The following is a 23046-nucleotide window of genomic DNA, read 5'->3' as shown; positions in this document are numbered from 1 at the left end:
AAATCCACGCTCGCTGGAAGCGCGAAAGTACGCGCGGCCATCGATCGCGGATTACCGCGGTCCGGACTCGAGTGTGCGCGTACACTCGCCTCACTACCAGCCGGATTCCAGCCTTCACAATAGGGAGCGCGAATCTGAATTGGCTTACTCCCCTCAGCTTGGTAGTGGAAGCACATAAATGTGGATTGCTTGTTTTAAACAAAGGCAATATCATCCATGAATGTTGCTTGTGGCCAAGCCCATGACATGAGAAATCATAGGAAGAAATGGGCAATCTTTGCAATGCAAGGCAATATTTGAAGTAATTTTTTATATAATTTTATTATAGAGTTATCACTTGGTGCTACAATTGTGTGTGATTTTTTGTCCATTTCTAAATATTGATAGCTATACAATAACCAAAGACATCATGTTTTTTGATTTGCAAAATGTTACTCTTCAAAAACGAAACAGGACAATGTTTGACCAAAATAGAGCTCCATGCTTTAAAGACCTGGTTCTTTAGCTGTATTACTCATATATATATATATATATATATATATATATATATATCTCAATGCACATCAACTACATTTCCACCACTAGGTACAAGCTATACCATCTAATCTTAATATATCCAAAAGGAAAAGCACATATGCAACTAAAAACAAATGCAATAAAAAGCATTGCTATAAAACCTGCGGACAAAGGCAGCAATATATGGGTGATGGATAACGATCAATATAAAAAAAAATGTGTCATCAGATTCTTCATAATAAATCCCTGTATTATCCACCCAGGAGATTTTATTACCCATCAACAACAATTCTATAAACTAATAGATGAGGCCTTTACCAAGGGGATCATTACAATAGACAGGGTGGCTTTTTTAAAGTTTCACATCCTCAAACATTATTGGTGTGATTGATTGACTCTTCAGCCCGTATATCTTTGACATTACCTTTCTTGTGAAATTGAGTTTAAGTAAGTATTAAAACACATATATGTCCTAGCTTTTTGTTTTTATATCTACTGTATATCAAATATTGCCTTGCTGGAATGACATTAAAAAGCTTTTACATTTGTTATATATTCTGCTTTACCAGGTGGTTCATGAACAGCACCAATATGTGTATGTAACATCAATAATGGTAAATGTCCATCACAGAACCCTTCATTAGACCAGGAGGTCACCGCAACATTCCTGTAAAACAGTGGCCCCCAACTCCCCGGCCGTGGACCGGTGCCAGTTCACGGAAGGTGAGTTGTGGGGCCTCAAATGACAAGAGGCAGGCACCGGTGTCCCATGAGAAAATCCTTGAGCATTAGGGTACTGACATTTTTACTTTATTTACAATGGTAGATAATTTATTTTAAAAACACAAAAATCCAAAGTCCTACCGGAGCCCCCTGGGATACGCACTTATCGAATTTCATAGGATTAGGCTCCCAGTTCCCGGCCCAGTATACCTTCCTACAGCATAGCAACAGGCCCCACCCACATCTCCTCCATCTAACTGCACCGAGCTCCGCCCACTACTCTCTAGCACCCCAGGCTCGGCCTTCCTTTCCTCTGCAACACATGAATTAGATTATAATACAGGAAAGTATATTACATAAAACTGGCTACAAACATTTGTATTATATGCATTTGTAAGCAGTCAAATAGTTGCACAAACTGGGTCAAGATGCAGTAAAACTAGACATCAGCCTTGCCTTGTAGGACTTTGATTACATACTCAGCCTATACCCTGCCCACCACTCATCCTACACCCCGCCCACCAGTAAGCCTACACCCTGCTCACCACTCCTCCTACACCCTGCCCACCACTCATCCTACACCCTGCCCACCACTCATCCTACCCTCTGCCCACCACTCCGCCTACACCCTGCCCACTACTCTGCCTACACCCTGCCCACCACTCATCCTACCCCCTGCCCACCACTCATCCTACACCCTGCCTACCACTTCGCCTACATCCTTCCCACCACTCAGCCTACCCCTTGCCCACCACTCCCCATACACCCTTCCCAGCCATCCGCCTACATCCTTCCCACCACTGAGCCTCTCCCCTGCCCAGCACTTGGCCTACACTCTGCCCATCACTTAGCCTACCCCCTGCCCACCACTCAGCCTGCCCTTTGCCCACCACTCCACCTACATCCTGCCCACCACTCTGCCTACAGCCTTCCCACCACTGAACCTACCCCCTGCCCACCACTTAGCCTACCCCCTGCCCACCACTCAGCCTACCCTTTGCCCATCACTCAACCTACATCCTGCCCACCACTCCCCCTATATCCTTCCCACAATTCCACTTACACCCTGCCAACCTCTCCACCTACACCTTACCCAGCACTCATTCTACACCCTGCCTACCACTCCCCATACACCCTGCCCACCACTCCCCCTACATCCTTCCCACCACTGAGCCTTCCCCCTGCCCAGCACTTAGCCTACACCCTGCCCACCACTTAGCCTACCCCCTGCCCACCACTCAGCCTAACCCTTGCCCACCACTCAGCATAGGCTGAGTGGTGGGCCCTCAACCTACATCCTGCCCACCACTCAGCCTACACCCTGCCCAGCTCTCCACCTACATCTTACCCACCACTCATCCTACACCTTGCACACCACTCATCCTACACCCTACCCACCACTCATCCTACACCCTGCCCACCACTTCCCCTACACCATGCCCACCACTTAGCCTACACCCAATCCCAGGAAGGTGATGGAGGTGTCAAGGTCGAAAGTATGATGAAGATTCTTGCACCGACTCCACTTTCTGAAATGTTCCACTTCGTTGGGTGGAAATTATGTCTCCATGTCTGGAATGAAGGAGAAAACGTGGCAAATAACTAAGCAGTATTATACATTTTCTAACCAGTCAGTCTCTTAGTGTGTGTGATATACCATGCAGATTGCATCCTTCTACAATATCATAGTTCTTTCCTTTGCATTGCATTGTGATGTTTTAGTGATAGATGGAACCATATGAGTTGAATCTTCGCAGCTTTTAATTTGTCATGTAATCACCAACAGAGGGGTTGGCTGTTAATCATTCAAAACTCCCTCTAGTGGCCCATCTATGTATTTGATACAATAGCAAAAATATGGAAGCACCAGCTTGTACAAAAAGAGTCAATTACACCAACACTGATTTTCAGGTAAACCCTTCATTAGTAACTCCAAATTTATTGTCAGGCTAAAACTGTGGACTCCACTGCTTCAAACAAGTACCAAACATGTCTGAAATATACTGCTAAAGCTTTACATTTATTGCATATGGCAGGTTTCTCTGGATGTTTTAACTTGGTTTTGATTTCAATGTAGCGTGTTGCTTTTTTCTGTTCACCACTCTATAAATGACAAAATGTCTATAAATGACAGCTTGGAAATGACCCAAGTTGGGTGCTATTTGCTCATCGATCCCCCTCCTCTCTTAGAAAAGAATGGCATTTTATGTACACCAATCATTTGTTCATCTAGCTATGGAGATCTGATGTCCATCTGACTTCTGTACCAGGATTTACACCAATAAGCCAATAAAAACACAAACTCCAAACATTTTTCTTTATATGTTAATAAAATATGTTATTTTTTAACAAATTTATGCTTCCAATAATTGGACACATAAAGGAGTAAAGTGGAACTAAACTTGTGGGTGGTGAACTTCTTCCATAACCATGCAAGTGTACACAACATTTTACTGGTTATAGCACATACTTGGCTTACACTGCTAAAATTTTAAACAGTATTCAACTAAAATGCTGGCAACTATTTTCGGATCCTTTAAAAAAGCACTCAAAACTAATCTTTTCAAACTTGCCTACTTGTTTTCTTCTGTCTCTAAAAACTCTCACTACCTCCCTTCATTCCATATCCCCCCTATAGTGTGATACTCCCCCCACCTCCTAGATTGTAAGCTCTTTGGGGCAGGGTCCTCTCCTCCTCCTGTGTCACTGTCTGTATCTGTCTGTCATTTGCAACTCCTTTTTAATGTCCAGTGCTACGTAACATGTTGGCGCTATATACATCCCGTTTATTATTAATAATAATAATACCTAAAATAATAATAAAAACATATCAATAAAATGAATGTGAATAAATAAATCCATGACGTGTTATTTTCAAAATATTTATTAAGGAAAAAAAGTCACTTGGGCTCTATTTTCAATTTTTACAAATTGCTTGCTCATAAATGATCATTTGTACATTAGATGGTGCTGTATCCTCATGTAAAATGTGAAACAAACTCTTTAATGTTAAACTGCACAGCAGGAGTTCGTTATACACATGGATACACAGTGTCATCTATTGGAGGGACCAAAATAAAAAACAAGGTTCGTTATCTCAGGTCAAAAAGAATCTTGGTTTATACTTGAGTATATACATATACAGTTATACAGTATGTAATAAATCAGGCCCATTGTGTCATATTTATTTAAAGGGTAATATTACATCCCCCTTTTGGGTTCAGCCATGACAAATCAAGAAAATCTCTTTTTCTTAGTTTTATGTTTTACACTACAAATTATAAAAATCCTTACAATACACAAGAAATATTACATACATGATATATTACTCTTATCAAAAGGGCAAAATATATGAAAGAATACTCTCAGTTATGTTACATTGCAAGGCAGACAGAATATTTCATACCTAATAAATAGGTTAGTTGTTATGTTATGTTAGTTGTATCCTTATTTTAGAACTTAACTAAATTAATCTATATATTGATTATCTGTCTATATTACATAAGTAAAATAAATCTAAAACTTTTCACCCAAAAACTTTTATAGTAATTACCCAGTTGTATATTTTAAAGTTGTTTGCTGATTTTAAAACCTATTTTTTTTAAACAAAAAATATTCTTTCTTTATTTGGATGCAACATATTCCATCAAGGTTCACAGACAGGGAAGTTCAGTTTGAAAAAACGTTATTCAAGGTCACTTTGATTATCCTCAGGATATCCAACTGATAGCCCACACACACACTTTCTTGTTTATTTATATAACATATTGTTCTCTATAATTATCACATATGCATGGGCCACCTCATGGAAGAAATAAACCTTCAGAGCTCAGGAGAGTAACTATGTGTGCATTACTGGCAGAAGAATTGCTGATTTACTGTAGACTGTTGGATATTACTACAGTTTATGGGATAAGGGTCAAAAGTCATTTGGTGAAACCAGTCGATTTTGTTTTAAGAACTTGCTGTTTGTTATCAAAGTCTTCTTAACAATAACTAACAGACATTCTAAAAAAAACTCTAATTTGTCTTAATAAAAATGTACTATAGTTTAGGGGACCTATTGCACAATGGAGGCATGTGCCATTACAAAATACATGATTTTAATAGTCAATAACAGCTGTACCTTTTAAAACTAGCTATTTTAGACTATCCATAAAACTTTGCAAAACTTTGAAACCGTAAGATAAAAGAAACTGCACACTGACATTGCTAAATTTTTGTATTATTTTGTTGCAGACAAAAAAATGATTCTGTGTGATGCCAAAAATCACAGGAATTACCCATACTCAGGTATTTATCTTAAGATACTTTTCATTCTGAAAGGAACTTAAGCTAAGTACACACATCCAATAGTTCTCGCCCGATAATTGGCTCAGGGCCGATATCGGACAAGAATCTGGCGTGTATACAGCGCCCGGACAATGAATGAATCCTAATGCAAGGGATGCTTCCTAAAGGGAAGGGGGAGAGCGCGCAGCAGGGTGCCGCTCTGTCGTTCTCCTCCTCCCCTCTCCATAGAGCAGAGCGATGCTGTATGTACAGCACTCGTTCATGCATCGTGCAGTCCTTAGTCATTGAAAAGGATCGTGAAAGATTCTTTCCAACAACAATAATTGCAACAATATATATATATATATATATAAGATTAGTTTTGCTTTTACAAACCATTTCTGTACAACTGGGGTTTGCGCAGTGCAGTGTGGTCTTAACAATTCTTACAATTATGATTGATATATATTTTTTCTAAATATAATTTTCATTGAAAAGGTGGTGAGCAAAGAAATAATAATATACAATATAAACATTAACAACCTAAAACCAATGAAAACATTATCAATAACTGGGGTAAAGTGAGGGATGGGAGGAAATTGGAAATTAAGGAACAGGGTAGTAAATCATAAAAACCATAAACAATACCTAAAGGGAAAAACAAATAGTACACAGTTTAGATACTTTGCAGATATGAAACTTAAAGTCCATAATCTAGATGGATACCGACTGTTACATAGCCTGAAGAAAGTGATTGGTATTTATTAATGTGGAATGTACAGGTCTCCTCAAGCATAATAAAAGAATATCCTCTTCCTCTAGTAATACATTTTGCTGCAATGATCAATGTTTAGCTTGGAACTGGATATCCTGTCAAATGGAAGTATAGCTGATGTTATAGCAACAGCCATTCAGGAGCTGTTTTCTGCTTTCCAAGTATTAAATAGCCCTTTGAAGTTTTCAGGTAGATTATATTCATTGAAGATTAGAGGGAAAATTCTTCAAGATTTTGTGACTAGGCTTTATGAATAGAGATTCTTGTGCTCAGAAAGAATTTCAGAACTATTTGTAACAAAAGACAGCCTGAAGACTAGCTTAGATAAATTAGCCTTTGTTTTCATGACTGTAATATCAGTAAAAACTGCTACAAGAGTAGAGAATGTAAATTTAATAAAAATGAAGACGGGTACATTTCTTTCTATCATGTAAAATATTATTATATTTTGTTTCTATTAGAATTAGAACTGTTTTTGTGGTGTAATATTTTTTTTTTCAAAATCAATAAACACAGAATGTTTGAAAAAAATATTATTATGATATATGTCTATATCCCTGCTGGACATAAAGTAAAATAAAGACATTTTATTCCACAATTTAACTTTACTACTCTCACAATGTGATGTCAACTTTAAAGCCAAAAGTGATACTTGAGTTCATTGTTCCTGGGGAACACAAGAAATGTTTCTTTTCTCCCCTCGACTCTCTATTCTTAATGGCAGTATTGATGTTTTGTTCTCCAGTATTTATTGCTTTTGAATTTTTAATTTGAATAATGTATTTATTACATTCTGGCAGTATCAGTATTGTTTACTTGTTGTAAAGCTGGCTTTGGGTTCTGCTTGGTCACGTCCGTTACTTTTATATATTGCCATATTTGCCATATATTGCCATATAAGTCCATACTGGAGAACAGAACATCAATACTATTATTCAGAATAGGGAGTAGGGGAGAAAAGAAACATTTCTAGTGTTCCCCAGGAACAATGAACCCAAAATGCTTATCACTTTTGGCTTTAAAGCCGCGTACACACTTCCAAATATAGTTCGTTGGAAAGGATCTTTCACGATCCTTTCCAACGACTGTGCACTGCACGATGCATGAACGAGCTCTGTACATACATTACTGCTCTGCTCTTTGCAGAGGGAAGGGGGAGAAAAAGACAGAGCGACACCCCGCTGCGCTCTCTCCCCCTTCCCTTCCCCCATCCGCCAGGACAGTCGTTCAGATGATGAACGCTGCGCGGTGTACACACTTCAGATTCTCGTCTGATATTAGCCCTGCGACGATTATTGGGCGAGAGCCATTGGAAGTGTGTACATACCTAAGGGTTGTCATCCCATTGTGATAGTAGTAAAAGTTAAGTTGTGGGATATAGAAAATTGTAAGTTACAACTTAATGTGCATTGTAAGGGTAACTGTGGTAAATCATATGTGTTTTCAGTACAGTAGAAGAGCCCAAACAATGTGCAAGACTGAGATAAGGTTGGAGTTTAACTGTAAGCAGCTTACAAAACAATCCAATGTAATAAGATAAAGGTTAAGAGAGCAATACAAAAATGAAAATACAAATATTGTGCAAAAGTGTACCAAATATTTATGGCCAGCAGTGCAATCTTATTGGATCTAATGAAAGTGTTTTTCAGCTTGTGGTCACTGTATACAAATATACTATACAATATATTTCTTTAAATACACTCCCAATGTATTATAGCTATATACTCCTGTGTAGCTTTAAATTAATTTTCTTATCCTTTTTTTTATAACTTTCATTATTTAATTTGATCAAAAATAAAAATAAAAGGAAAAAAAGAGAAACAAAGTAATGAAAGCTGAAACAATTCCAACATAATATAATATTCTTATCCTGATAAAGTTTGCAAATGAGCTATTTTGACAAATAATAATCTTCTTATCTCTATCCAACATGAGTTAAGGTGCGTACACACTTCCAATTTTTATCGTTCCAATCGAACGACGAACGATCGATTGGGCAAAAAATCGTTCGTAAAAAAGTAACCAACGACGCCGACGAACGAGGAAACTCGTTGGAAACGAACGACCGGACCGGCGGATCGGATTGGACAACGATCGTTGAACATCGTTCGTGTGTACGGTCGTTCGTTGATCGTCCACGTTCTGGGCATGCGTAATGAACGAACGTTCGTTTACTTTCCTGTCGTGCACATAGTTCCTCTATCGCTCAAACGATCGTATCTATTGTGTGTACAATATCTACGAACGATCGTGTCGTTATCTCTATGTGCAGGATCGGTGCTATACGATCGTTCGTATATATCGTGCAGGATCGTTCGTCGTTCGTTTTCCAACGATAATAATTGGAAGTGTGTACGTAGCTTAATTGTTATAATAACGCAGAACAGGAATTAAATTAAATCTGCTCCTGTCTTAAACTTGGACAATTTAAATTGAGAACTTAAACTTTTTAATGGAGAGTGATGTTATCAGAGATTAATACTTCATTAAGATCAGCATATCCAGTAAGATGAATAAGTGGAACGTTTCCTGTACAGGATGAGCTTTATCCATTTTATCACTCAAATCTCCAAGGCCAGTAAATCTGCCAATGGAAACAATGAACAGCAACAGCAGAAATAGAATAATTGCTCCGCCAAGCCTGCTCTTCTTGTTTTTAGGTTTTGATTATTCTTTAACCTTTTTGTCTGAGTAAAGATCCTTCTTGTTCTAAGCTTGTTTACATTAGCTTCATTATAACTTACTCAATAATTCTGGTGAAAGTATGTTGCAATACAATCTGTACCTGCTAGCTTGAGGTCAGTGCCCCATGTTCTTGATCTTGGCTTTATATTAAAAATAATGACTTCATAAACTTTGTCACCCCCAATTTATTTAAGGGTTTTGAGAAAGTTTTCTCTTCTTTTTTTTTCAGGCCTGCACACCATGAACATCGTGTATTTACTGATTTTTAGGTGAGGGGTCCCTGCTCTTTGTAATCTCACATAATCGAAGCAACAATTATTTTTTTACACGTCTAGAATATTTAAAAGTTTAAAACATATAAAGTGTCATAGGTGTGAGAAGCATGCATATATTTAAGCCTTAACAAAGTTGAGGATCCTAAATGTGGCTCCTAAGTAAGCACAATTTAATGTACTTTAGGATATAATGCACACACTTATAATAAACAATATACGTTCAGATAAAGGTGAACCTGTTACTACCTCTGTGTCCACAAAGTTTTTCTGATTAAAAATTTATAGCTGCAATGTGAAAATAACTTTAAAGCTCAACTAGATAAAGATACATTCCAATCACTTGTTATTTACATTATAATTCCAGCAGTAAACTTGGCTAAGCATTGGTTTAAAGAAGAGATTTGGGTGTTTATATCTACTCCTTATATGGTCACAGATGTAACAATCTGATTGTATATTCTTATTAAGCTTTATGTACCCATACCACCAATGATGTTAATGTAATGTTTATTACAAATTTCAATAATAAATTTGCCAAATATGTACTAGTGCTCCTAAAGTATTAGCATGTTTTGCTATCAGAAAAGCAGCTAGGAAATAAAAAAATAAGACAAAAAGGATTGAAGAAAAGAATAAAGTAATTGCAGTAAGCAAGGGTGTAAATAAGACTAGCACAGCTGACATTATAAATGTCACAAACGATCTAAAGAAATACAATAAAATTAAAGTGGAAACGGAAATTTTTAAAAATCATACTTACCTTTTTTCGCAGACCCCTCAAATGCGCTGGAGAAGTCCTTATTAGGGTCCCACGCCATGACGTAGCTTTCTATGAAGGGGAAAAAAAGAGTGTCGATCTAATGTATGAGATCGATATCTCATCCCCTCAGTGTAGGAAAATTCCCCTTCTGTGCATGCCCAACATTGTAGGCATCCCGGGAAGCCCTGTGCTACCATTTAGTCTTTATCTCCACAGCAATCAAGACAGAAAGGAGAGGGGTGTTGGATTTAAAAATAAAAAAGTAATATTTTTACTTTATAACATGGATATAATATACATTTATAATATTATATATGTAAAGTAAAAAATTTAGTTTAGGTCCACTTTAAGGAGGAGATAGTTTAGTTTACATTACAAATATGAATTCTCTTTTTTGGCCTAGTGAATTAGATAATCTGTGCCTAATCCTTAGCATATATTACCTCTTTTAAATCACTAACTACTATGCAATCCAAGGTATTTTGTGAACAATCCATTCAATTTATATCTAATCAGAATGTCCTTGTGCTACTTAGTTGTTGGTAAGTATAAGGAAGCTGTAAAACTCAATGGGCCTGATTTAATAAAGCTCTCCAAGGCTGGAGAGAATACACTTTCACCAGTGAAGCTTGGTGATCAAGCAAACCTGGAATAGATTTCTTCAATGTCATTTGCTATTTGCTAGCAAATGCTTTGAATCCTGGACCAGATCCATCCCAGGTTTTTTGGATCATCCAGCTTCACTGGTGAAAGAGTATTCTCTCCAGCCTTGGAGAGCTTTAATGAATCAGGGCCATTGTGTGTGACAAGCCCTAAATTTTACATAGTAGCTTGCTTGTTCCAACTTTTATATCTTGTCCAATCAATTTAGCCATTGCACAACCTGTAACAATAGGCAGCAAAATATTAATTAAAAAATGTTCTGGTATGCTGGTTGGTAATTGGTTATCCTTGTGTGTGGAGAGGGTTATATGACTGTTCTCTGAATGTAGTTTAAATAAATGATCTTGATTATCTAAACATTTCTAAAAATGTATTTTAAATAAATCAGTTTGAATGAATAAATATTTATAGCCTGATATAATTTTCATAAACTACATATATACATCTGCTACATGAAAATGTATTTTATTCTCTCTAATTCCCCACTTGGTCTGTACATGATTCCGGCCTCTTGTTCTCTCCCATTCCCTAAAGTTTTTTTCTTTATACTTAATCCCCACTAGCTCCTTCTGACTGACCATCTGCTCTTTCACATTCCCTGTACCGCTTTATGCCCCTTTCCTTTAGTTTAGCCTTATGTGCCCACTGTTTGACCATCTCAGTACCCCTACTCACCCCTCCCCTTTTTGTAGATGCAAAATAATCCCAAACACCCCCTTCTAAAAAAAATGTTGCCAATAATGTATATCACCCTGTGAATTTGCATTGTTATCTTATAAAGTGTGCAGAATTAAATAAAGTGTTTCAACAAAGGTATTTTAGGTTAACAAGCTTTTTATTTCTATGTGTTTTTTTCTAGTGTAAAAAACAAGGCAATTCATGATACTCATGAATGCTCATAGATAGTAGGGTATCAGAAATATGAAAAGTGAATGTTTAAGATCTATTTTTACATAGCCATCTTTGATGAGCCATGTACTAATCTTACAATATTATTGGTGCCTATATGTTGTTGTGCAGAGGACCACCTTAAAATGATTACCTGAGCATGGCTGAAGTATCCTCCATAGTTGTGAAGTCCATAGGCCTATAGCACACACCCCAGTAATACAAAAACTACCTTTACTACATAATTAATGATGAAAAAATAACAAAGAGAATGATGAATTATCCAATCCAAAGCCTGTTACACTTTGCTAGTTATTATAATAGCTTATGTATGTTTGATATGGATATGTTTTTTTAAGGAGGATCGTTCTTTGCTGCTAAGTATTGCTGACTCCTCTTATTTACAGAACAGGGTGATTTTTCTTTTATTTATTACTGACAGTGTAACATAACGTGCCAACTTGTGAACTGTAATTATATAGAACTGTTCTATTGCTTTCAATAAAAATATTTTCAAATTCTCACACTCTCCAACAGGGATACACATAAAAGATGAGCTTATAACACTCAGGAGTCTATTTATAAAGCAGTGAATCTGACATTCATTGTAACATTACCAGGTGGAGAATTAATTACTGCCTTCAAAACACATGGACCTGTAATATTCTCCACTACTGAATGTTTAAGAAAATGTCGGATTTACTGCTTTATAAATATACCCCTTGCTATTACAACACATGTTTGGTTGGTATGTGTTTTGAAAAATGAAATGTTATGCTGTCTACACGTAATTCTCTTCTGTTGTCTTGATTTTTTACAACTCAGGAAACATAAAAAGAGACATTTTTACATGTGTGCACAGAATTGTACAATGGAATTGATTATCTCTTGAGAGTTCAGCAAGACTTATGATGACTAGGGACAAGCAAAATCCCCAGATTCTTCAGATTACATTCAAAATCATTGGAAATGTTTTTAAAAGAGGCTGTCAATGTCAGTCTACTAGGTGGTACTAATAGTAAAGTGTATACATTTACAATAAAAACAATTTTTTTAGCATTCAGTCATAAACTATATACAGTGTTACAATGTTTTGAGGTATTGACAGATAGTTCATTGGACCTGATTTAATAAGATTGGAGGTAGGAGACATATGCAGGTGAACCTGCGTGATCCAGCAAACCTGGAATGGATTTGATCAACGACTAAAAACATTTGCCAAATAATAGCATATGAATTTAGAAAATCCATTTCAGGTTTACTGGATCACCCAAGTTCTCCAATGATAGTCTATCTTCTCCAATCTTGGAGAACTTTAATAAATTAGGTTCATTGTTTTTATTGTAAATGTATACACTTCCAAATTGGAATGCCCTGGTGGACTCATTGAGATGACAGCTACTTGAGAAAGAGGCTTTTGCCTGGTAAACCAGTGGTCCCCAGCCTTTTGGAGCTCACGGATCACTAAATGCATGGACTCCAGACTGTGTATGCGCAGGGAGCCATACATCAGTCAAAGGGGAAGAAACTTCCCCCAGAGTGACGTCATGATGTCAGAACCCACCCACTCTTCTATCGCAGGTCTGTCTCTGGACACAACCCTCCCACTGCCTGAGCCTGTGATGCATACGGGAAACATGGCCCACGGCTCTGGCCAGTGCGCTCCCCCAAGCAGGGTCCTTCTCCTAACCCCGCTGGGGGGTGCACCAGCCAGAACCGTGGCCCACTAGTCAGAGAGACTGGGGGTTGGGGACCCCTGTGTTAAACAATAGAAGCAGACATTCTCCTGAGCCAGTAGCAAGCACTCAAAAATGCCACCACCTATCCACCTGTCAGGGGGCTTTTTGTTATGTCACAGTTTAGAGATCCTCTATCCTAAAACCAGGCCATAGACTGAGCCTTCTTAGCTCAGATGTTAGTACAGGCCACTAACCGGTGCTGTTCTCCTTCCTGCATTTTTGTAATTAAATACTGAGTTGAGGATAATTGTGCAAAGTCTGTCTGTGTCTCATCTCGTGACATGTAGCAGCCTCTTACATAGCAAAAGACAAACACAGTTTCAATGAAATAGTGTTTTTTCCTAGAGAAAGTGGAACTATAGTCACATGATGGAGTTCTGGAGGAATTTGATTAAAGCTCTCCAGCTGCTTATACTGCTCCCTATATTACATCAGAATAATGCAGTCTGTACACTCTGTATTAGCTGATAACTCTGCAGTTTGCTATATAATCTAGAACAGCGTTCGCCAACCAGTGGTTTGTGGCTCTGGTCAGTGCCCCCCCCCAGCAGGGTCAGGAGAAGGACCCCACTGGTAAGGCGCACTGGCCAAAGCCACGGACCATGTGTCCTGTACAGATCGCAGGCTCGGGGCAGTGGGCGGGTTGTGTTTCTGAACACAACTCTCCCATTGCAGGCCCAGACCTGGGGGCAAGTAAGTTTAGTGGTCCACAGGTCCGAAAAGGTTGGTGACCACTGATCTAGACCACCTTGTTTTTACACAGTACTTTACTAATCCTCCCATTATTGTCTACTTTATACATTTTTTGTATTACAAGAAATCAGGCTAGGTTTTTTCGCACTGCTAAAAGATTGGCCATACCAATCTACTTTGTATATTTTAAATGCACCAAACCAGTTAATTGTGTATGTTGTGCTGTAAATGATATAATGTGGATGGCCCCATCCATACACTGCACAATACAGTACATACTTCATAGCTCACAATAATGTTTTATTATTATGAATAATACCCCCAGGAATTTTATTAGGTCAACATTTCACCCCATTTAAAGTGAAGAAACCTTTTTTCATATTATGTAATGAATATACAGCGTAAAAATAACAAATACAAGAATCCAGGTGTAGCTGAATTTTTCCATTCCAGGTTACAAAAAATAGTATTAGTGACCTCTATCAGTAAATTCCTATACTGTAAGTTTACATTAGGTTCAAAATGCAGCAGACCGATAAAGCCAAGCATTCTTTAACGTGACGTTATGACTTGATAACAGAGTGCACTTCTCTCATATCAGTGCACCCATGTTAAATTTCCCTGACTACAGGAGAAAGACCTACCCATACACGATTCCTGAGGAACTGAAAAACATTACTAGCTTTATCAAGATGTGATAACTATACTAAGGAGCAAAGCAAAGATATTTAGGTAATGGATCACCAAGACAACATATAAAGGAAGTATTAACAAGATAAAAATATAATCAGGTACTAAACCAAGTTCTTCAAGAATGTATATATTCATCCATGAAGATTTGTTAAGGAACATTTTTCATATAAATCAATATGTATATATTGCATGTGTGGACCATGTCTTGTATTTTTGCATCTGTTGTTTTTTTTTTTTTTCTCCAGGTCAGTTCATGTGAATTCATCAGTCAAAAAAGGGCATTAAAGCATGGATTAAAGTTGTTACATTTGCTTTATTCTCGTCGCCTTACAAAATGTTCCTATATATTCTTTTTGTGTCCCACTTGGGAGCTTTCCCTTTTATACCGCTTCCAGTGACAACCCATAATTTTGTATTTCCCTACCAGTATTTATATAGCACCATCAAATAACACAGCGCTGCACAATGTCCATAATTGCATCACTAACTGTCCCTCAAAGGGGCTCACAATCTAATATCCCTACCATGGTCATATGTCATTTATACAGTCTAAGGTCAATTTATTTTAGGGGGAAGCCAACCTGACTGCATGTTCTTGGGAGGAAACCCACACAGACAGAACCTGCAAACTCCATGCAGATAGCATCCTGGCCAAGATTTGAACTTGGGACTTAGCACTGCAAAGGCAAGAGTGCTACCTCTGAGCCACCACACTACCCATTCAGGCCCAGTGGGATCACAGATAGCAATGGAGGTTTTATTACTGCATAACTCTATCCCAACCTACAAAAATAATTAATGGGGGGCAAGGCCTCCTTAGACATTGTAGTTACACAAGGGGACATTTATCAGGCAAATTAGGGACACAGACTCAAATAAGTCTTTTGATCACCAAGCCCCTCGACATGTTTACAGCATATTTGTGTACCCCCTATTCCTGTAACCATGGGCAACCAACTGCAGCATATTGAAAAAGTCTAAGAGAGATTTATTACTAAAATGAGATTGATTTTTACTATAGAGAAGTGCACAATTAGGAAGTTGTAATGGTCAGGTTTCCATTTTAGTATTACTTTAGATGAGGGAGAAATTAATTATTGTTGTATTTAATGTGTTTATTGTAGTAAATCTGTTTCACAGTTTGTCTTATATTATTTCTAGTTAACAATTGCCTTGCTGTGCAACAGAATTGATAAACGCTCTCCAAGGTCCATAGGCTGAGTACCTATGGAGTTCAGTAACAGTCTGCCCAACTTCCTTCCTTTGCAAACGAAATGGCTTCTTCTCATTTATACCTTACTTCCCAGTGTCAGTGTCCATACCAGCACTGAGATGCCCCTCCAATACATAGAGCTTTAAAGTATATCTAAATCCCATACCAAAAATATATTTATTGCACCAGTCTTTACATGTAGTTGATTGGTGATCAGTTTTTTTTCTTTGAACATATTTTTTTTCTTTATATACATTATATTGTAGAATAAAGAGACTAGTACTTTACTAGAAGAAATGCCAACCATTTATTATATACAAAACATTTCTTTCTTTAGCACCGGAGCACCTGATCAGGGACTTTCCTTAGGGGAAAAGAACTGCAATAGGCTAGAAGAATTCATCACCGCTAATCATTCTGTCCTCATTACCTCTTGGTCAGTTTTTGTTGAGTGTTTCTCAAACATTCTCCTATATCAGGAGGCACCTCTATATACAAACATTGTAAATATAGACCGTGTCAATTACCAATAATGGCAGTCTCAATTTTGATTGCAATTCTTTATACTATTGTATATACTATACTATTTTATTTTCTTTATACAAACTTAATGTTAGGAATATGTTAAAATCAATTGTAGACTTTTTAAATTGTCTACAATATTTTAAGTAAATATTGTAAATAAATCTAAAATCATTTCTTGCAAACATGGGAATGTTACGTGTTTTTTTTAATATGTAAAAAAAGATCCAATTGTCAAAGCCAAATAAAAATATATATATTTTTTTTTAATCTTTGTATGTATAATTATTAACTAAATATTGATACAGTCATATTTAATTACAGACTCAGTGATTGTTTCCAGCTGAGTTGCATAATAGTGTTGTATTAAATTGTGTTTCAATTGTGTTATAATGCTATAAATGCCTTTCTTTCTCAGAATACAAGTCTGTAAGTTGGCTGATATACAATATACCGTACAATATGATGATTTACAGTTATGTGGGGGTGATTTTCCCTTCTCTTTGTAATCCACAAATCTTTATTTTAAAGCTGATTTTTTGACTTTTTAGAATTGTACCCACAATCTTGCCCTTTCCTTTGTACACCATGGCTCGGTCTGACTTTTTATCTTATCTTGTATAAGCCATATAAAACTCTTTAAGATGTCATTACAGGGTTTGTGAAAGCCTTCCAGGTGACGGACAGAAGAAGGTGTGTCCTACATCGTTTCCTATTCCTAGCATAAAACTATAATGCCTGGCATAAAGGTAAAGGCTTTGCTTACTCTGCTTCTGACCTGGACTACCGGAAAGCATTAAGGGGACCGATCACCCAGCACACAGAATTCTGGCTGGAACAGGCAAGGTTTCATTAGAAAATCTAAGAGCAAATATTTCTTTCTTTAGGTGAGCATGTTGCTGCATTTCACTATTTAAGTGCCTGTAAAACAGCTTCAATAGAAATCTGTTACAAAGAAGGAGCAGGAAGCTTGTAAAACTGTGAAAGTAAAATCAACATTACTTTAAGGTAATTGCAAGAATAACTCACAATATTTGCTAAATGCTGATACACTGAATTGATTACATTTTAACAAAAAGAACAAAAGCTATAGGTCTACATCAAATAGCAAAACCCACTTTGCTGTACAAATGCAGGTAGACATTTGTGCCAGCATAGGTGAAAAGGTAGAAGTCCACAAAAGCAGTTAACCCTTTAAATCTTGCCAACATCTGTTTGTAAGGTGTGCTTGTAATGTATATTGCATTATAGTGTATGTTTGTACATATGTTTGTAGTATACTTAACATCAAAGCCAGCAACTACAACTAAGGAGGAAAAACTACCAGTAATGGCTCTTGTTATAGTTCCGTACCGCAATTCAAGGGATCCCTCAGAGGGGCACTACTATGTCTGAAAAAAAACAAGATGACTCCAGGTGACAGTATGTTTCACCTGCTTTTTCTGCAGGTAAATGCCTTTATGGTAACTGAAAACAAGTTGTGTAATTGAAGAATAACTGTGCTATTACCTTTGGTCACCAGAAAGCATCCTCTGTGCTCTTGGAATTTTTTTTTTATATTATTATTGGGTCTTATTTCCCTGACTTCTTAGCTAAACACCATCATTCCATTGTCCTTTGAGGCTGACTAGTTGATCAGAAGGGCTTTCCTATTAGAAAGGAGAATTCAATTTGCAAACCTTAACCACAATCTCAGGTCCTTGTAACAAACCAAAACACATTTAACGGAGATCTAAATTCACAGAATTATTACATTCGTTCTTACACAGTTCACGCAATAACTCTATACAGTATATATATACATATATATATATATATATATAGGCTGCAACTACAGAGAATATAGGGAACTTCTCTGTGTATAAGGTTTTATAGGGTGTAATTGAATACATACATTTGGAACAACAGGAGAAAGGAATGTATTAGATATAAAACAATTATGATTTGATTGCCTTTTTGACTTAACACTGAATGAGAAGCACAGAAGCTGCTTTTCTGGCTAATAAAGGTAATAGCATGCAGATTGTTGTTTCTGCTTTTTTCAGGGACCTTCACTTGGAAGTTTTCATTGAGATAAGGTTTTTTATGCACCATACAGATGAGGATTGTTTCATCTGATGGTACAGTGCATCCAACAACAACAACAACAGTGTTCAGCTACAAACTAACTAATAACTTCCCTAATGTTGTGAACAAGAATATCTGCTGTAAGAATCACAAGTGAAAGAAATCAGAACAAATCTGCATTTTGTCTTTCATAAATAACATTTTTTGCATTGTAGCTCTGGCAAAAAATGTGTTGGATCTTTAAGACTGTACAGTGATAAAAAAAACACAAAGATATACCTAGCCTTTGTACCCTGTGCAGTACATACAAACCATTCATCAGCTATGGCAACCATACACGCAAATGACATTCTCCGGTGATTAACCTTTTTGATGTTGTGCCATTGAAACTGATTTACTAAAGGAGAATCGAGAACTTGTGAGAATCATCTTTACATGATAGGATATTTTAAGGGAATTTGCTGTCCACATGAATGGAAAATTCATGTGAATATTTTTCACAATGTTTTAAGTAAAGATTCTCAGTTCCTATATTTATTATACATTGGAACATCTTGGACTTCAAAATTGATTGGAGAGTCCACACCACAGGAGTTAATATATATTTTCTAAAAATAGAGGGATTACAGAATTAATATATACTGTTATCAATGAATCATGATGCTTGCACATATATTTATTATTTATAGGTTTTGTGCTGCAATTGCCTTTTTTTAGCACATGTTATAAAATGTAGTTTTTAGAAAATGTTTTCAATCCTGGGCCAGATCCATTTCAGGATCACTCGGCTTTACTAATGAAATTGTATCCTACCCAACCATGGAGAGCTTTCATAAATCAGGCCCATCGTGTCTTGATACCTACGTCATGCATCCCAGGATGCGCAGTGAGATTGACACTCTTTTTTTCCACTTTACAAGGGCTACGCCACCCAATATGGCACCTGCACAGTGCGAGTTTGGGTGACGTACCCAAAAGAAGGAAGAAGACAGAGAAAGATGGCGGCGCCCGATGCTTCCTCCCCGCTGGGGTGAAGGAGAATTCTAGGATGGCTAGGGACCGGATCAAGGACATCTCCAGCGTGATCAAGGGATCTGCAGAACTTAAGGTAAGTGTCATTTTTTTTATTTTGTTTAGTTTCACTTTAAATACAAAATAGACAAAACTGTGCTGAATTGAAGTACTTTTACAGGCTAGCCTTGGCATTGAAATATATATATATATATATATATATATATATATATATATATATATATATATATATGTATATATTTAGTGGTTAGCCACAAAATAGTTTATTTGTGGTCATGTTACTGCAGATCTGCCAAAACTGTGTGGGTGATGTCTGTATAAATCTGTAGTGCTAACAATACGATTAGAAGTGACCTGCTGTCCCATGGAAACATAGGAAGGATAGGCTAGGAGGAAGTGAAGAGCTGTAAAGGACGTGTATGCATATGCACTGTTGGAGCTTTTTCATGAATGAGAACACTTGTTCAGGAAGTGTCTGTATATCCTGCATATATTATTAGATGCAGAGGGATGGCAATGTTAAGTGGAACTATAATTTGCTTGAGCAATACAGTGTATAAATGATATTTATACATACAGAAATACAATTATTTCTCAATAAAAAAAAGAATTAGGGGTTTGAGGATTTACCTAAATATATGGGACTTTCAAGGCCACTAATACTCAATTAACAAATATATACCATATGTAACTAAAAACAATATCCTTATTTAATTACATTAAGAACATTTACATAAGAAACCCTTAAAAATTTGCGACAGACACAATCACATATTTCTGTCTGGGTTGCCCAATCCTAGGGGCATACACTGCTGATTTTCGACGCGTTTCATGGTTTAAAACTGCTTCTTCAGGAAAGAAAGGGAGGCAGAAATATCTGATTCCTGCAACACATAAAGCCCCACCCCAAAGGGTGAGGACAGGCAAGGACAGCAGAGTTGATGCCGCATGTAAGCCAAACAGAATAGCAGTGGGACACAGAGTGAGGCGGAAGCCGGAGGAAATCCTAGTCATCGGCCATAACAAGCACTAACATGGTTTTAAGCTAATGATTTGGGACCTACTATGACTGGCCGTGCTGTATATGCTTATCAACACATTAAGTGAAATTACAAGGAGAAGTAAGATATAACGGATTTATTGCTGATTGAATCGAAGTCCAAAAACACTGCTGTCCTTGCCTGTCAATCATCAATTTTTTTAACATTTGACTTTTCAGTTTAAAAAATAACAAAGAGCCCTAATATGCTGCTTGTTCTTGGGTGAAAACACTGCTTCTCCATTACTTTAGTACAGTGAATGGACTTTTTCACCTGAGAATATTGTCAGAATCATATAAAAATAAATCCACTATTTAAATACTGGTGAACTGCAATATTTGGTGTTTTGCTCTTTGGTTTAAATATACTTTAATGAATGTTCAGTCAGTGTTTTAGGTTCATGTTTGATCAGTGTGCAAATTTTGTAGGTACAAGGACTGTTGCATTAATGTGTATGGTAGATAAAGAGATAGAGTTGCATGGTTGTGGCGAATCTGAATAGGGATTTTAGTAAGGGACAAAACAAAGTACTTTAGGAGGCTTTCAGAAATATGTAGAGACAAGGCAGAGAGAAAGCAGTGAGGTGTGGATCAAATTAGGTGATCTGAACTACTATTCTCCTTAGCTTTCCTGCATCAGGAAAATGTGGCTGGTTACGTCCCAATAATGATGCCTGCATAGTTCTGGGTCTGATGCCACTTGGTAGAACCAGCTATGTGACATGACAGATGTTTTTAGGTGCCTGTAGGTATTAATTTATCCATCAATGTGGGGGTGGGGGGGCATTCTTCCAGATATTTTTCCCATTAACCCCTTTTAAAAAATGGTTAGTGTCGATTCCCTAAGCACTGAAAATTATTACAAGGGTTCATCAAGGGTAGAAAGGTTGGGAAAGGCTGCCCTGGATGAACAGTTGTGCTAAAGCAAATGTACAGCGGTCCCCTAACATGGTGGATTGATGAATGACCGATGAGGAATGAGGAGTGGACAACAGTTACCTTTTGCGTATCCTCATGGACAGGTCATTTCTGTCATAGAATAAAACAGTATTGTGTGTTCAGCACTCCTTTGTTCGTGGAAATGAAGGATTGTTTCCAGAAAAAAAAATCTGACATCTGTACAGAGCTTTATGGCTATAAATGTTTTTGTATAAAATCCTAGCTTGTGTGTGTTATTATAGATTTCATCCATTTCACTCCTACAGACTGCAGAGATGACAATCTACCCCTGAGACATTAAACCTTTCAGCCCCCCAGGCTCTATGACTTTTCCGCAGCTGATCTTTTACATAAACTTTTACAAGCTTGAAGGACATTAACCTTCTGAGCGGTAACCCCTAGTGTGGCTTGGGGTAAAAAAAATCATCTGATAGCGGTAACCCCGAGCCACACTCAGGGTAGCTAAACAAATAAAAAATAAAGACTTACCTGGTCCCACTGCGTCCTCCAGCGTTGGATCCCATTGTCCGATCTGTCCCCGACAAGTGCGCTGACGTTCCCCGGGAGTCCCTAGTGGCGTCAATGCATGCGAGGGAGTGTGGCGGGGATTTTAAATTATTTTGTATTGGATTCAATACAAAGGAATCATTATTATAATATAAAAATAATTATATTATGTTATATCTGTTACTGTACAGTTATAATAAATGTTTCAGTATTTTTATGTTTTAACAGATTTTCATGTTTTTTTTTAAAGTTTATTATTAAATATTGGACATATTTGGGTGAGGTATGCCTAAGAAATAAAGGCCTACAAAGTAAATGTTTGTTTTTTTATGTATATGTTTTATACATATTATTACGGACAGAAATGAATTGTCCATGAGGTTAAAACTAAACATAGATAACTAATGATTAGAAGTGGAAAGGTTTCCCCCCCTGTGATGTCCAGGCCTTTCCTCTGAGAACACTAATCTCCCCCTGGTACTCAGCCTGCACTACACGTGTATGGCCGCTGGGTGGCGGTAGTCCCTCGCACTGGTTGGTGGTGTTTGGGATGACGCGCTATAATCTCACCCTGGCCACAGAGCGCCTGGGGGAGAGGATAAAGGTGCGGGGCTGGCAGGAGGTGGCGCTACGAGGGAGTTGCCAGGGATGGAGGGCAGGGGGCGGGGTGGTGCCGTGAGATAGGACTGAGGGGAGCCGAGGAGAGACGCGGGCTGGCTGCTCATACAGTCCGGGAACGGCGGGATCACGGAGGATGTACACACCACCCACATGGAGGACATACAGGGTAAGACCAGGGGCTCCCCACACCTGACCCTCCTCCCGGGGCAGGGGGAGATTAGGGGAGTTTACCCCGAGGAGAGTCAGGGGAACCCTTCTATTGGGGACACTTGTTCCAGGGGACCCTTCTATTTGGGGACACTTGTTGCAGGGGACCCTTCTATTGGGGACACTTGTTCCAGGGGACCCTTCTATTTGGGGACACTTGTTGCAGGGACCCTTCTATTGGGGACACTTGTTCCAGGGACCCTTCTATTGGGGACAC

At 37.8% G+C, this 23046-nt stretch overlaps 1 protein-coding gene across 5 annotated transcripts in view; it reads left to right on the top strand.

The window, feature by feature from the left end:
- The first annotated feature begins 17102 nt into the window (after positions 1 to 17102).
- GCNT1 (glucosaminyl (N-acetyl) transferase 1) overlaps positions 17103 to 23046 on the top strand; it is a 25911-nt gene continuing 19967 nt past the window's right edge. Inside the window, exons 1-2 of one of the 5 annotated variants that reach the window (XM_072404129.1) lie at positions 17103 to 17304; positions 19405 to 19592. The gene's annotated coding sequence lies outside the window, so the exon portion shown is untranslated. Of the gene's footprint in view, positions 17426 to 19404; positions 19593 to 22670; positions 22789 to 23046 lie in introns of those variants that run through there. The other 4 variants (XM_072404130.1, XM_072404127.1, XM_072404128.1 and 1 more) reach the window with 4 other exon arrangements.

This window comes from Pyxicephalus adspersus, chromosome 3 (assembly GCF_032062135.1).
Source record: "Pyxicephalus adspersus chromosome 3, UCB_Pads_2.0, whole genome shotgun sequence".
NCBI classification, from domain to species: domain Eukaryota; kingdom Metazoa; phylum Chordata; class Amphibia; order Anura; family Pyxicephalidae; genus Pyxicephalus; species Pyxicephalus adspersus.
Note: the sequence above shows the minus strand (reverse complement) of the source record. Positions and strands in the feature narration are given on the sequence as shown.